This window comes from Diceros bicornis, chromosome 24, assembly GCF_020826845.1.
Source record: "Diceros bicornis minor isolate mBicDic1 chromosome 24, mDicBic1.mat.cur, whole genome shotgun sequence".
NCBI classification, from domain to species: Eukaryota; Metazoa; Chordata; class Mammalia; order Perissodactyla; family Rhinocerotidae; genus Diceros; species Diceros bicornis.
Genome location: NC_080763.1, coordinates 45884799 through 45897816, shown reverse-complemented (window position 1 = coordinate 45897816; position 13018 = coordinate 45884799). Strand labels below are relative to the sequence as shown.

General features: G+C 35.6%; 2 non-coding genes across 2 annotated transcripts; both read right to left on the bottom strand.

Moving 5' to 3' along the window:
• Positions 1-6561: 6561 nt before the first annotated feature.
• Positions 6562-6633, bottom strand: LOC131421334 (small nucleolar RNA SNORD113/SNORD114 family). The gene has a single exon (XR_009223808.1). It is a non-coding gene; the product is annotated as a small nucleolar RNA SNORD113/SNORD114 family (small nucleolar RNA).
• Positions 6634-8664: 2031 nt separating this feature from the next.
• Positions 8665-8736, bottom strand: LOC131421331 (small nucleolar RNA SNORD113/SNORD114 family). Its single transcript, XR_009223805.1, has one exon. It is a non-coding gene; the product is annotated as a small nucleolar RNA SNORD113/SNORD114 family (small nucleolar RNA).
• Positions 8737-13018: the final 4282 nt, after the last annotated feature.

Here is a 13018-nt window from a genome sequence, read left to right as displayed (position 1 = left end):
TAACAGTCTATACGCCCATTTCCACAGTGCTAATAGACGAGGCTGCTTTTTGCAGCGTATATATATGTGCTTTTCGCATATATAAATTAATCAGCATCCTTGTTTCATATCAGTCCCATTGGTCCCTTTTTCATTTAAATGTGGTGCGATGAATAACCAAGAGACCCATAACCTTACTCCACAACTAGAACACCAACAATATTCTCCATCTTCCTCTGTGCTCCTCCCTCAAGGAATTAATTGCCTAAACCTTTATCAATGGAGAGGTACTTAAAGGAATTGCAATGCAAAAATAAAACACAACGTGAAGCAGCCTTGAAAATAAATGAAGGACTCTGCATCTTTTTTATTGGATTTCAGTAGTACTAAATCAGTTTAATCATAAATCCCAATTCCGGTCTGTGCTGGTGTTATTTAGTTTTATTTATTAACACATCTATTTATTACTTTGAAAAATTCAAGCAACACCCATAAAGCAACCTCCCAACCCAAGAACATAAACTCTAACAGTTACTTACATCAGTCTTTTCTCTCCTTACCCACCGAGTTTGTAAAAGCTGGGATCTTTAGCATTAGAGAATGATTAAATCACCTGTGGTGTTCCCTTGGCGAAAACACTCTTTCAAAAGAAAGAAAGAACCTATGGTTAGATATTTTTTTTAATGGAAGTTAGTCTAGCTGCATTATATTAATCATAAACTTGGGTCATTTCATAATCTCATCATTGCCCAAGAATGGCAATTCTTATCTATTGACTTATTTAATTTTTATTTTTAAATAATACAATAAACGCCAGCATGAGAATGAGAACCATTATCTATCATAAATATCTGTCTATATATTCCCTATTCATATATTTAACAGCTCAGTGATTGCTAGTAATGGACCTCACTTGTGCAAAATTGAATAAATGTGAAGCTCTGTTTTATGGCATATTCTCACCAACAACATGCACGAATTTTTCTGACTTACATGTCTAGTGATTCGTTTATTTGGTCATGTATCTCAGTTAGGCATGAAATTAATTACTTATCTACCCATTATCCTAAAGAATCTCTCCATGCAAATTTCTTTTTTTTTTTTTTTTGTGAGGAAGATCAGCCCTGAGCTAACACCCATGCTAATCCTCTTTTTGCTGAGGAAGACCGGCTCTGAGCTAACATCTATTGCCAATCCTCCTCCTTTTTTTTCCCCCAAAGCCCCAGTAGATAGTTGTATGTCATAGTTACACATCCTTCTAGTTGCTGTATGTGGGACGCGGCCTCAGCATGGCTGGAGAAGCGGTGTGTCGGTGCGCGCCCGGGATCTGAACCCAGGCTGCCAGTAGCGGAGCGTGCGCACTTAACCGCTAAGCCCCGGGGCCAGCCCCTCTCCATGCAAATTTCTATGTGTACTTTACTCAAAGTAGGAGGAACTTAGAATTCCATTTCTTTTTTTGGACAACATTTGGGTATAACAAGAGTAATCAGTATCTTTGGTTCATAACACATGTTCTCCATTGGCCCTTGTTCAGTCTTCCTTTGAATAATTAATCTATATATAAATGCACTCCTTCATTCCTTTATAACAACATATTAACATCAGTGAAAGCCAAGACTCTGGACAAGAGCACCGAATATCCTGTCTACACGCTCAAAGCCCATGGACATAACTGACTAAATCCTCTTTTGATTTTTTTAAAATAAAACTCAGTGAATAGAGTTAGATTAATCATTACTCTGGTCATATGACACATTCTCAATATTGATTCATGTCTGGCCCTCTCTCAATAAGACAATTATTTAACCAATTGTTTATGTAAACTTTTTTTTGTCCTTTTCTAATTAAAACAACTAACCAATCAATCAAAGCAGCAACATGGACTCTTAAGTACATCTCTTCTCCTTATGGAGGGGTTCAGAGCTTTGATCTATTTATCTATGGAACCCAGTGTTTCAAATATGACTAAGAATAATCTTTGTTTGACTACATAATTTCATAAGTGGTCCATGTGTGGCCCTCCTTATCTTCATTCATTACACATCTCTTTATCCATTCATGATTTCACTTGCCAAATAGTTTACTTTGTCTCTTTTTTGCAAAAGTCCCTTGATTTCCAGACAGGGACCAACCACAATTTTGGATTCAGACCCAACCCCCACTCCAGGAGTCATCATTGGTCCAAGCTTTGTACTCTGTCTCCTCAGTCCTTTATCCCTTGGCTTATTGATTCATTCACTGATCCATTATAATATAATCAATACAAATAAATCATAAAATCTCAAAAATGAGATCCATGAATATTACTAAGATCTATCTATATGGGAAATGATTCCCATGGAGCTACGACATTAGACCTCTTTTTGCGATGGCCCTCAGTGCAGCACCTATGTACTCCCTCACTGAGATCTTTTGAAGGGAGAAGTGTTGAAATCAACTGTCATGTGATTATAAAAGACAATAGCAAACATCTCTGAAAACATATGAAACACCTTCCATCTTCGTTTTAAGGAGTCATCAGTTGTGCAGAATTGAATTAATCATCATTATCTATGGTTCATAATCTATTCCCATCATTGATAATGGATAGCATTCTTTAATTCTATACTTTTATGTAGCTATTTATTACTTTTAAATATTTCAGTGAACATCCATGAAGAAGCTTCCCTAACCAAGTACAAAAACTTTGAATGTTACTTTCTTAAACACAGAGGTATCAGCCAAAATGTTCATCATTAGATATGATTAAATAAACTATGGTATGTTAATTCTGAGGTAAAAAGTAAGCTTTAAAAATAATGAAAAAACATGAATTTAGGTATGTTTAAAGGATACTAATTGCAGAGTTCTAGATTAGACATAAAACTTACTTCTTTTCATTGGCTTGAGAATATCACTACTGTTTATTTACTCAATTATTTAATTTTAATTTTAAACAATATAATGAACACCATTGAATCCACGACTCAACCCACAGGTAGGAACTATGACTATTATAAACATGTCTGTGTACTTTACAGAGGTAAAGTCTGGATTGTCCTTTTTGTTTTTTCATGCTGAGGAAGATTAGCCCTGAGCTAACATCTGTTGCCAACCTTCCTCGTTTCTTTTGCCTGAGGAAGATTAGCCCTGAGCTAACATCTCTGCCAATCTTCCTCCACTTTATATATGGGATGCCGCCACAGCATGGCTGACAAGTGGTGCAGGTCCGTGCCCAGGATCCGAATCCGTGAACCCAAGCCAACAAAGTGGAATGCACCAAACTTAATCACTAAGCCATGGGCTGGCCCCTGGACTATCCTTTTTAATGGATCTTTCTTGTGCTGATTGGATAAATTTAAATCTTTGTTTTATGGCATATTCTTAACAATGGTCCATGCTTGACTCTACTTAATGTATTCATTCATTCATTCATTTAATTACTCATGGAATAATTTCACCAGTTACTCATTATACAAAGAAAAGGCAAAATGGTAAAATGAGCAGCAACCCAGAACCAAAATACTATTATGTGCATCTATCTATGTGCATATTATGCAAAATAGGAAAAGCCTAGATTTTTAAACATATGGATATCAGTTGTGTAAAATAGGCTAATCATTATCCTTATTTCATAATAAGGCTCCTCACTGGTGTGTGATTGCACCATTTAAATAAAATATGAACCTATTTATTCATTCTCTTATAAAAATATATAAGTATAATATGTCATTATTATACTTATAACTTACTGGACAAAAACTCTGAATAATATTAACATGTGGTCATATGCTCACAGTAAACATCCTAAATCAATCATAACTCTTGTCATAAGACCTGTTGTCATCATTGGTCCATGACTGTTCTCTTTTTCAATTAGATATTTAACTAATTATTTATTTACACAAACATTTTGCCCTTTTCTTAACAAAATAAATAATCAGCAACCCATAGTCAACCTGAAATAACAACATTTAATCTTGGGCATACCTGCCTATTTGCTCTCTGCTGAAAGGGGTAAATACTTGATCTATTTATTTTCCTAGACCTCAGTGCTTCAGCAATGTTTCAAAACATACTCTCCTAATTGAACAATGTGTGGCTTTCCTTGTCTTCATTCCTTCCTTCCTTTCTTTCCTTCATCATGCATTATTTCATTTATAATAAAAAAAAATCCATACTCAAAGGACACAAAGCCTAAGAACAGGATCCTGAATATTCCCTTTTTATGAGACAAGGGAATAACTAGATACCTTCTTGTAATGACCTAAGAGCTACATAGTTTAATCAAAATCCTTAATTCAGGGGCCGGCCTGGTGGTGTAGTGGTTAAGTTCACGCACTTCGCTGCGGCGGCACGAGGTTCACAGGTTCAGATCCCAAGCGTGCACCGACGCACCACTCGTCCAGCCTTGCTGTGGCAGCGTCCCAAATAAAGTATAGGAAGATGGGCACAGATGTTAGCCCAGGGCCAATCTTCCTCAGCAAAAAGAGGAGGCTTAGCAACAGATGTTAGCTCAAGGCTAATCTTCCTCACACACACACAAAAAAAATCCTTAATTCAGACACCCCGGATGCTCATCATTGATTCAGACTTGGCATTTTTTGTCTTCTTCATTCATATCTTCCTTTCTGGATCATTTTTACATGCATAAATTATAATACAATCAATATCCATGAATCACAAATGCCACGAACGAGATGAACGATTATTACTAGATATGTCTATTCACACTTGTCCCACAGAGCTAATACACTTGATGTCTTTTTTCAATGCACCTCTGGGTTGTACATACGGATCGATGAACAGCTGTGCTTCATCTCAACACCATATTGATAATAGGTTTTTGCTTGTCTCTTTATTTAATTTGTCCATATTGTAAAGATGGTAGCATGTACAACTACGAACCACCATCTTCCCACACAACTAGAACAATGCAATTTTCTCCCAACTTCCTACGTTCTCCACCGTCAACAAGTAAACAACCTTGATCTCTATCAAGGAAGGGATGTCTAAATATACTTTGATGCCAAACTAAAACAGAATATTATGTGGTCCTGAAAATGATTAATTACGAACCTTGGTTAAGAACATATCCCCATCCTTCGTCAATGCTTGGTGTTCTTTGATTTTATTTAAATATATAACCAGCTTTTTAAAATAATTCCTTGAAAATCCATGAAAAAACTCCCTGAACTGAGAACGTGAACTTTAACAATTACTTGTATTGATCTCTATGCTCTTTACCCACAGAGGCAACAACTAAGATCCTCACCAGTTGAGAATGATTGAGTTGGCTGTGGTGCGTTAATGCTGTAAAGGAAAAAGCCGATTATAAACAGTCTATATTAGATGTTTTTAAATGAACATGAGTTTTGCATTGCCAGATTAATCATAAACCTGGATCACATCACACTCTCATTATTGGTGCAGAAAATGCACTCCTTTTTATTTATCAGTTTATTTTTAATTTTAAGCAATGCAGTAAGCTACATTGAATCCAACATCCAACTCAACAATAAGCTTTTCAAGTACTACAGGTGCATGGCCGTATACTTCCTGCTTTTAGTTAATGGCCTAATAATCATTTTCATGAACTTTATGTGTGCGGAATTGGATAGATTTAATACCTAGTATCATGACACATTCTCACCAATAATCCTAGCTTTATCTTCCTTTATGCCTTTATACATTCTTTCACTTTTTTATCTAATTATCAATGGAATAATTTGATCATCTCTTCACTTTTCTAAAAGTATATATTATGTATAACAAAAATATATAAAAAACATTAGATAAATATAAAATACAATAATATAATACACAATCCAAGTAGGAAGAAACCAGGTCCCATTTCCTTCCTATGGACATCAGCAGGGTGGAGCAGGATTTGTCATTAACCTTATTTCACGTCACATGCTCCATATTGTCTATAATTTAACTTTTAACAATATATAATTGCCTGAGAATCTACAGACCCTAAACTTGTACACTAAAAATACGAACAACTGCCCATAGGCTCATTACCCACAGAAATAACTGACTATACCGCTCTCCATTTGTTTTTTTTTTTAATAAAACTCATTGAACACAATTAGATTAATCATAACTGGTGTCATGTAACATATTCTCAACACCGGCCAATGCTCGCTTCTTTTCAATTAAATAGTTACATAATCATTTGTTTATAGAAATATTTTTTCCTTCTTCTTAATAAAACCAACAACCAGCAACAACCCACCAACCCAGAATGCCAACACGGACACTTAGATGCATCTGTCTATGTGTACCTGTGGGTCTGGAGTTCCTGTGTGCTCCAAAGGGGATAACAGCCTCTACCTATGTATTATATTAGAACTCGGTGGGAAACAAATATATTACTAATAATACTTGTTTCATGACACACTCTTATAAGTGATCCACATGTGACCTTCTCTGTCTTCATTCACTTACATATTTATTTATTCATGGATTCACTGATTCACTTACATCAATACAATCCATATTCAGGAACCACTAAGACCCAAGAATCAGATCCCCAATTGGCCTGAACTTCTGCTCATACTTCTATTCCCTTAGAGGGAATCACTAGGTCTAATTCCAAAGGACCTCAGAGTTTAGGGTCTAATCAAAATTCTTGATTCATATACCCCAGAACTACTCATTATTGATCCAAGTTCAACACTCTTTTTCTTCATTTATTTATTTATACATTGTTTATTGATTGTTTATGCATTATTTATTGATTATTGCATTCATGGCTTCACTGATAAAAAATATTAATTTCCATGAATCACAAAAACCCAAGAACAAGATCTTTGAATACTGCAGAGAGCCGTTGACAGGCTTATTTCCCACAGAGCTAGCAAACGAGGTCTCTTTTTAATTGGACCTCACTGTTGCACATATGGATTAATCAATAACCTCGCTTCATACCCATCCCAAGTGTTTCACCACTCTCTGCTTGCTCATATTTTGTTTAATTTCTTCATATTTTTAAAATGGTACAATGAACCTACCATCTTAACCCACAACTAGAACACTGACAATACTTTCTATCTTCCTAGGCACTCCCTCCTCAATGATTTAACAATCTAGATCATTATCAATAGAGAAATTTTCTTAAAATGTGGTGCAAAAATAAAATGGAATATTAAGCAACTGTGAAAACGAATGTAAAACCCTCCAACTTTGCTTTAAATGAACCTCAGTTGTACTAAAATGGATTAATCTTAATCCGTGGTTCATTACACATTCCCAGTAGCGGTCCATGCATGTCTGCAGTAGCCATTCATTCCTTGGAAACAATTCCATGGACCACATGAATCATCTGCAAACCAAGGACATGAACTCTGTTACTTACATGAGTCCCTTTGCTCCTTATCCACAGAAGTGACAGCCAAGATCTTCATCATTGGATAATGAATAAATCAGATGGGGTATATTGATTCTGTGGAGTAAAAAGCAGATTTTAGAAAATTGAAGAAGCAGTGTAGATTTAGATCTTTTTAAGAGACGTTAGTCCTGCTGTACCAGATTTATCAGAAATCCCTCTTTTCATCACATTCCATTAGCCTAAGAATGGCCCCCTTTTTATTTATTTTCTTTAATTATTAATGTATGTAATATGATGACAATTGCTGAATCCACATCCTAGTAGAAGAATTAAGAACTATGCCTGTTCCAAATTCTGTCTACTAAACCTTACTCACATAGGTAAGAGCTTAGATTATCTTTTTTATGGGTTTTCCTTGATTAGAATTAGGTAAATTTACACCGTTGTTTCTTGACATATTCTCACCAATGATCCATGCTTGACACTACTTATGAATTTTTTCATTTATTTGTTTATTTTTTATTTCTTTAATCATGGAATAACTTATTTATATTTTCATTTTTTCAAAGCAAACGCAAACTGGTCTAAAATACTATTACAGGTAACTGTCTTGATGCTCTTTACCCAAAGTGGGCAGAGTCCCAATCCCCCTTTATTTATATGGACATCAGAAGAGTAGAGTGAGATTAATAAACTTTTTTTAATGATATAGTGTCCTCAGTGGTCCACGTTTGCCCTCTTTTAAACAATCTCTTCCTTTATTCACCTATAATATCATCGATATTCATGAACCAACATACCCTGGGCAAGAGTCCTCAATAACACTAACCTCTGCCCATAAACTCAAGATCCACAGAAAAACAACCAGATGTGTTATTCAAAAATGATACTGATTGAGAAGAACTGATTTAATCATAACTCCTCTCATATAACACACTCTTAACATTAGCCCATGCTTGGTCTTCTTTAATTAGGTAGTTCTGTAATTGATTATTTTGTTTCTCCTTTTCTCCCTTTTCTTAATAAAATTAACAACCACCAACCCAGAAACAACATTGACTCTTATGTACCTCTGCCCGTATGTTCCTAACCAACATGGTAAGTCTTGGACTCTTCACTCACTGGAGCTCAGCTCCTCAGAACTGTTTTAATAATCGTTTATATCTCATTACATACTCTCATAATTAGAGCTTATCTAACCAGCTTTGTCTTCATTCATTGATACGTTTCCTTATTCACTCATGCCCTGATTCACTAATATAAGGAGCCATACCTAAGATCTACCACAGCCAAGAGCAAGATGCCTGTATTCCTAACTTCAGCTACAAGCTCATGTCCCACTAAGGCAGGAAATCAGGTGTGTTTTTACAACGGACCTCAGAGTCACAGGATTTAATCAAAATCCTTGGTTCAGACACCCCAGGGTACTCACCATTGGTCTAGCCTCAGGACTTTTTTCTTTATTCCCTTATACATTTGTGTGTTAATTCATTCATTGATTGACTAATAATTAGTTAATATCCGTTTACCACAACAAAGCAAGAATAAGATTTAAGAATATTACTAACTTCTGACTTTTGGCAAATTTCGCCAGAACTAATACCCTAGATCTCCTCCTACAGTGGACTCATTGTTGCACACATGAATCAATCAACATTCTTGATGCAAACCCCACACTCGTCACGGCCATTGCTTGGTCCTCTTCTTTAGTTTTTCTTTAATTTGTTCAAGTTTTAAATACGTAACAAAGAAAATCCAGGAAAGGATCATCTTACTTCGATAACTATTTTCCATCTTCCCTTGTGTTTTCTCTCTCAACAGGTTAGAAACCTAAATCTTTATCTTTGGTGGAATGTGTAAATCAACAGTGATGAAAAATAAAATGAAATATTAAACAACTGCAAAATGAATGAAGCACCCTCTTCCATCTTTTCTTTTTTTGATGGACCTCACTTGTTCCAAGTTGGATTAATCTAAAATTGTTTCATGGCACCTTCCACCAGTGCTCATTCTTGACCCTCTTCGTGTATTTATCTATTCGCTTATTTATTATTTAATTTGAGTAGTTATGGATTAATTTAATCCTATATCTATCGTTTAGAAGGTAATTAGCAAGAGCAAAGCCCTCAGTAGCCCAACCTGAAACAATGTAACATGAATCTATCTGTGAACCTTAAATGACTAAGTAGCAGCCTAGACTTTATGTCCTTTATATGGACACGGCAATGAAGACTGAATGTATCCTAATACTTGCTTTCCAACTTACGTTCATCAATGGTCCATGACTTAACCCCTTTTAACTAACTGACTGTGACATAAATTTATTCATTCATTCCCTGACAATCCATAGCTTAGAATCCAAAGCAAACGGTCAAAAACCCTAAATAAAACTAACATCTGTCAACCTGTTCATTATCTACAGAGATAACCAACTAGATCTTTATTGTTCTTTAACGAACTCAGTGAATAAACTTAATCATAATTCTTATCATCTGACACAATGTCAACATTGGTCCTCTTCAATTTTCTTATTTATGTAAACATCTATCATGGGACCATCTAAAACTCTTCCTTTTTTTAGAAATCAACGTCAGTGCTTTTTTTTAATGGACATCAGTGCTTCAAAAACATATTAATAATAATTCTTGCTTCATTATATACACTCATCATTGGTTCATGCTTTGCCTTCTTTTTTCACTCATTTATATATTTGTTTAATTTATGCATTGATTCATTTACATAATAACAACATAATCAACCCATGAGCCTCAAAAGTCTAAGATTAAGACCCTGTAATCTTCCTAACCTGATGAGCCTGATGACAGACTCATTTTCCTCAGAACTGAGACTAGATATTTTTTGCAGTGAATTTCAGTGGTGCCCATATGGATTAACCAACACCTTTGCTCACTAGGCTGCCCTCACTCGATACTTCCCATCCTTGACTCTTTTCTATTTAGTTAGTTATTTAATAAGCAATTTGTTCATGTAGATCATTTTCTTAAAAAAAAAAAAAACCTTAAAGACTAGCAACACACCGACAACCCAATACAACAGCACTGATTACTACACCCAACTGTTCATATGTTCATTACCCAAAGGGATTAACCACTTTACATTGTTTTTATGGGTTTTGGTGTTTCAAAAAAATATTTAAAATAATCCTTATTTCAGTATACATCTTAATATTTAGTGTATGCTTTTTCCTATTTTTCTCATTCATTTATTCACTTTTCATTGACTGATCTATTATTTGGCTAATAATAATGCTATCAATACCCACGGGTCAGAAAAACATAAAGGAAAAGATCCTTGACTATTGCTATCATTGGTCTATATTATTGGCAGTGCTGGCCAATAAAAATGTAATGCAAGCCACTCATATATTTTAAGTTTTCTAGAATCTACATTTTTTAAAAGTAAAAAGAAACAGGTAAAATCAATCATAATTGTATATTTTATTTAACCCAATATATCTAAAATACTACCATTTCAATACGTAATCAATATACATAAACTATTATTGAAATATTTTTCTTTTGTACTGCCTCTCCTAGATTTGCTGTGTACTTTCCACATAGATCACATCTCAGTTCAGACTAGCCACACTCCAGGTGCCCAGCAGCCACCTGTGGCTAGTGGTCACTACATTAGACAACACATGGGCATAATTTCTCACAGGAATAGTACACCAGATGTCTTTCTATAGTGATCAATAACAGGAGCCTATCAACATTCTTGCTACATAGCAATCCCACACTCATCATTGGTCTGTTCTTAGCCCACTTTCTTTTAATTAATCTATATTTCAAAGACGACACAATGAACTATTATGAACTCACCATCTTCTTCCACCATAGAACACTGATAATATCTGTCCATCTTCCTACGGCCTATCTTCTCAATCAGTTAACAGCACATATCTTTATCCAAGGGGGAACGTTTAAATCAATAGTAGTATAAAATTAATATGGAATATTAAAATGCCAATAAGATAAATAAAATGGCCATAGAGTATTTTTAATTAAGTTGTGCTGAATTGGATTTATCATGATCCTTGGTTCATATCACACTCTCATCACTGGTTCACGCATGGCCTCCTGTGATGTTATCAAAGTATGAAGCCATTTGTTTCTTTTAGGTAATACAATCAACATCCACGAGCAAACCATTCAAACCAAGAACAAGAACTCTAACTGTCACTTACATCAGCCTCCACGCTCCTTACCCACAGAGGGAAGCCCTTCATCATTACAGAATGGCTAATCAGCTCTAGAGCATTCACTCTGTAGAACTGAAATCAGATGTGAAAAAGAATGAAAGATACTAGATTTAAACTTTTTCAATGAGTGTTAGTGTGAAATACTGGACTAACCATAATGCTTGGCTTGTGCCACATTCTCAACATTGGTCCATGCTTGGCCCTCTGTCTCACCAAGACCCACAAAAAACATTCCAGTTTTTATTGATTTAATCAATTAACAATTCTCAATTATTATTTCAATGAACACCAATGAATTGATCACCTAAAATAAGAATAAGAATAATGACCATTACCAATATCTATCATTATTCTCCCTCCTATACAGGTGACAGCCACAGGTAGGGGGATCTCAAATCATTTGCCCATCAGGGTTCCAGAGTTGCAATGGAGTGGACTGCTGTGTGCCTTCCATTCTCTCCCTTTGCAAGTGGGAGTGGTTCCAACACAGCATGTTTACCGTGTGGGGACAGATAACCTGTCTCTTGTTTACAAGTCTCTGAATAAAGAAGAGTCACACCCAAAATAGAAGTGAATCATGATGCTTTGGACTTTGAACTGAAGCACTGGTTTTACGGACTTCTGGGATGTTTTGAAGAGATAATGATTATATTTCATGTACGGACACGAATCGTGAATATTTCATAGCAACTGGGGGAAATGTGGCAGGTTACGTCATTTGTCAGCAAATACTCCCTCTCCCTTCCCCATCCCCCACAGGAAGAATATCCTTCCCTGCACCACTGATGCTGTGCTTGGCCACGGCTTGCATTGCCCAATGGAGTACGAGTGGATGTGACTCAAACCACATGCGACTTAAAGCACAAGCTTTAAATGTGCTTGGGTGGCTCTGCTTAGCCTCTGGAGCTTCAAGCCTTCACTGTACAAAGAGCATGTCCCAGACACTACAACTCCTTTATCTAGGGACCTGGAATAAGAAGACAAGGAGGGCACATGTGAACCCAGCCCACAGCCTGCAGCACAACTGCTGCAAGAGACCCACAGACCCATATGCAAGAAATAAATATTGTTGTTGTTGCTATTATTTTGTAAGCCACTGAAATTCTAGGTTGCTTGTTATGCAGCATTGTCACAGCAATGACTAACTCATACATGTCTGTCCTTTTATTTTTAGGAATTTATTCATTTATTGACTTTTATAACATAATGAATGAAATCACCACAAATGCACCAGCAAACTCAAGAAAAACTATCATTTATATCCATATATAATATATATGGATACAAATTATAGATAGATGATAGATAGATAGATGAGAGAGAGAGAGAAAAAGGTAGGTAATCTTTGTAATTCTTATCCATAAATGGAGAAACAAAGACCTTTATACAATGGACTTCAGTTGTACAGAAATGTATTAACATAAATATTTGGTTCATGATACACTTTCATCATTGATCCACGCTTGGTCTTCTTTATGTATATTGGCAATTAGTTACATCTG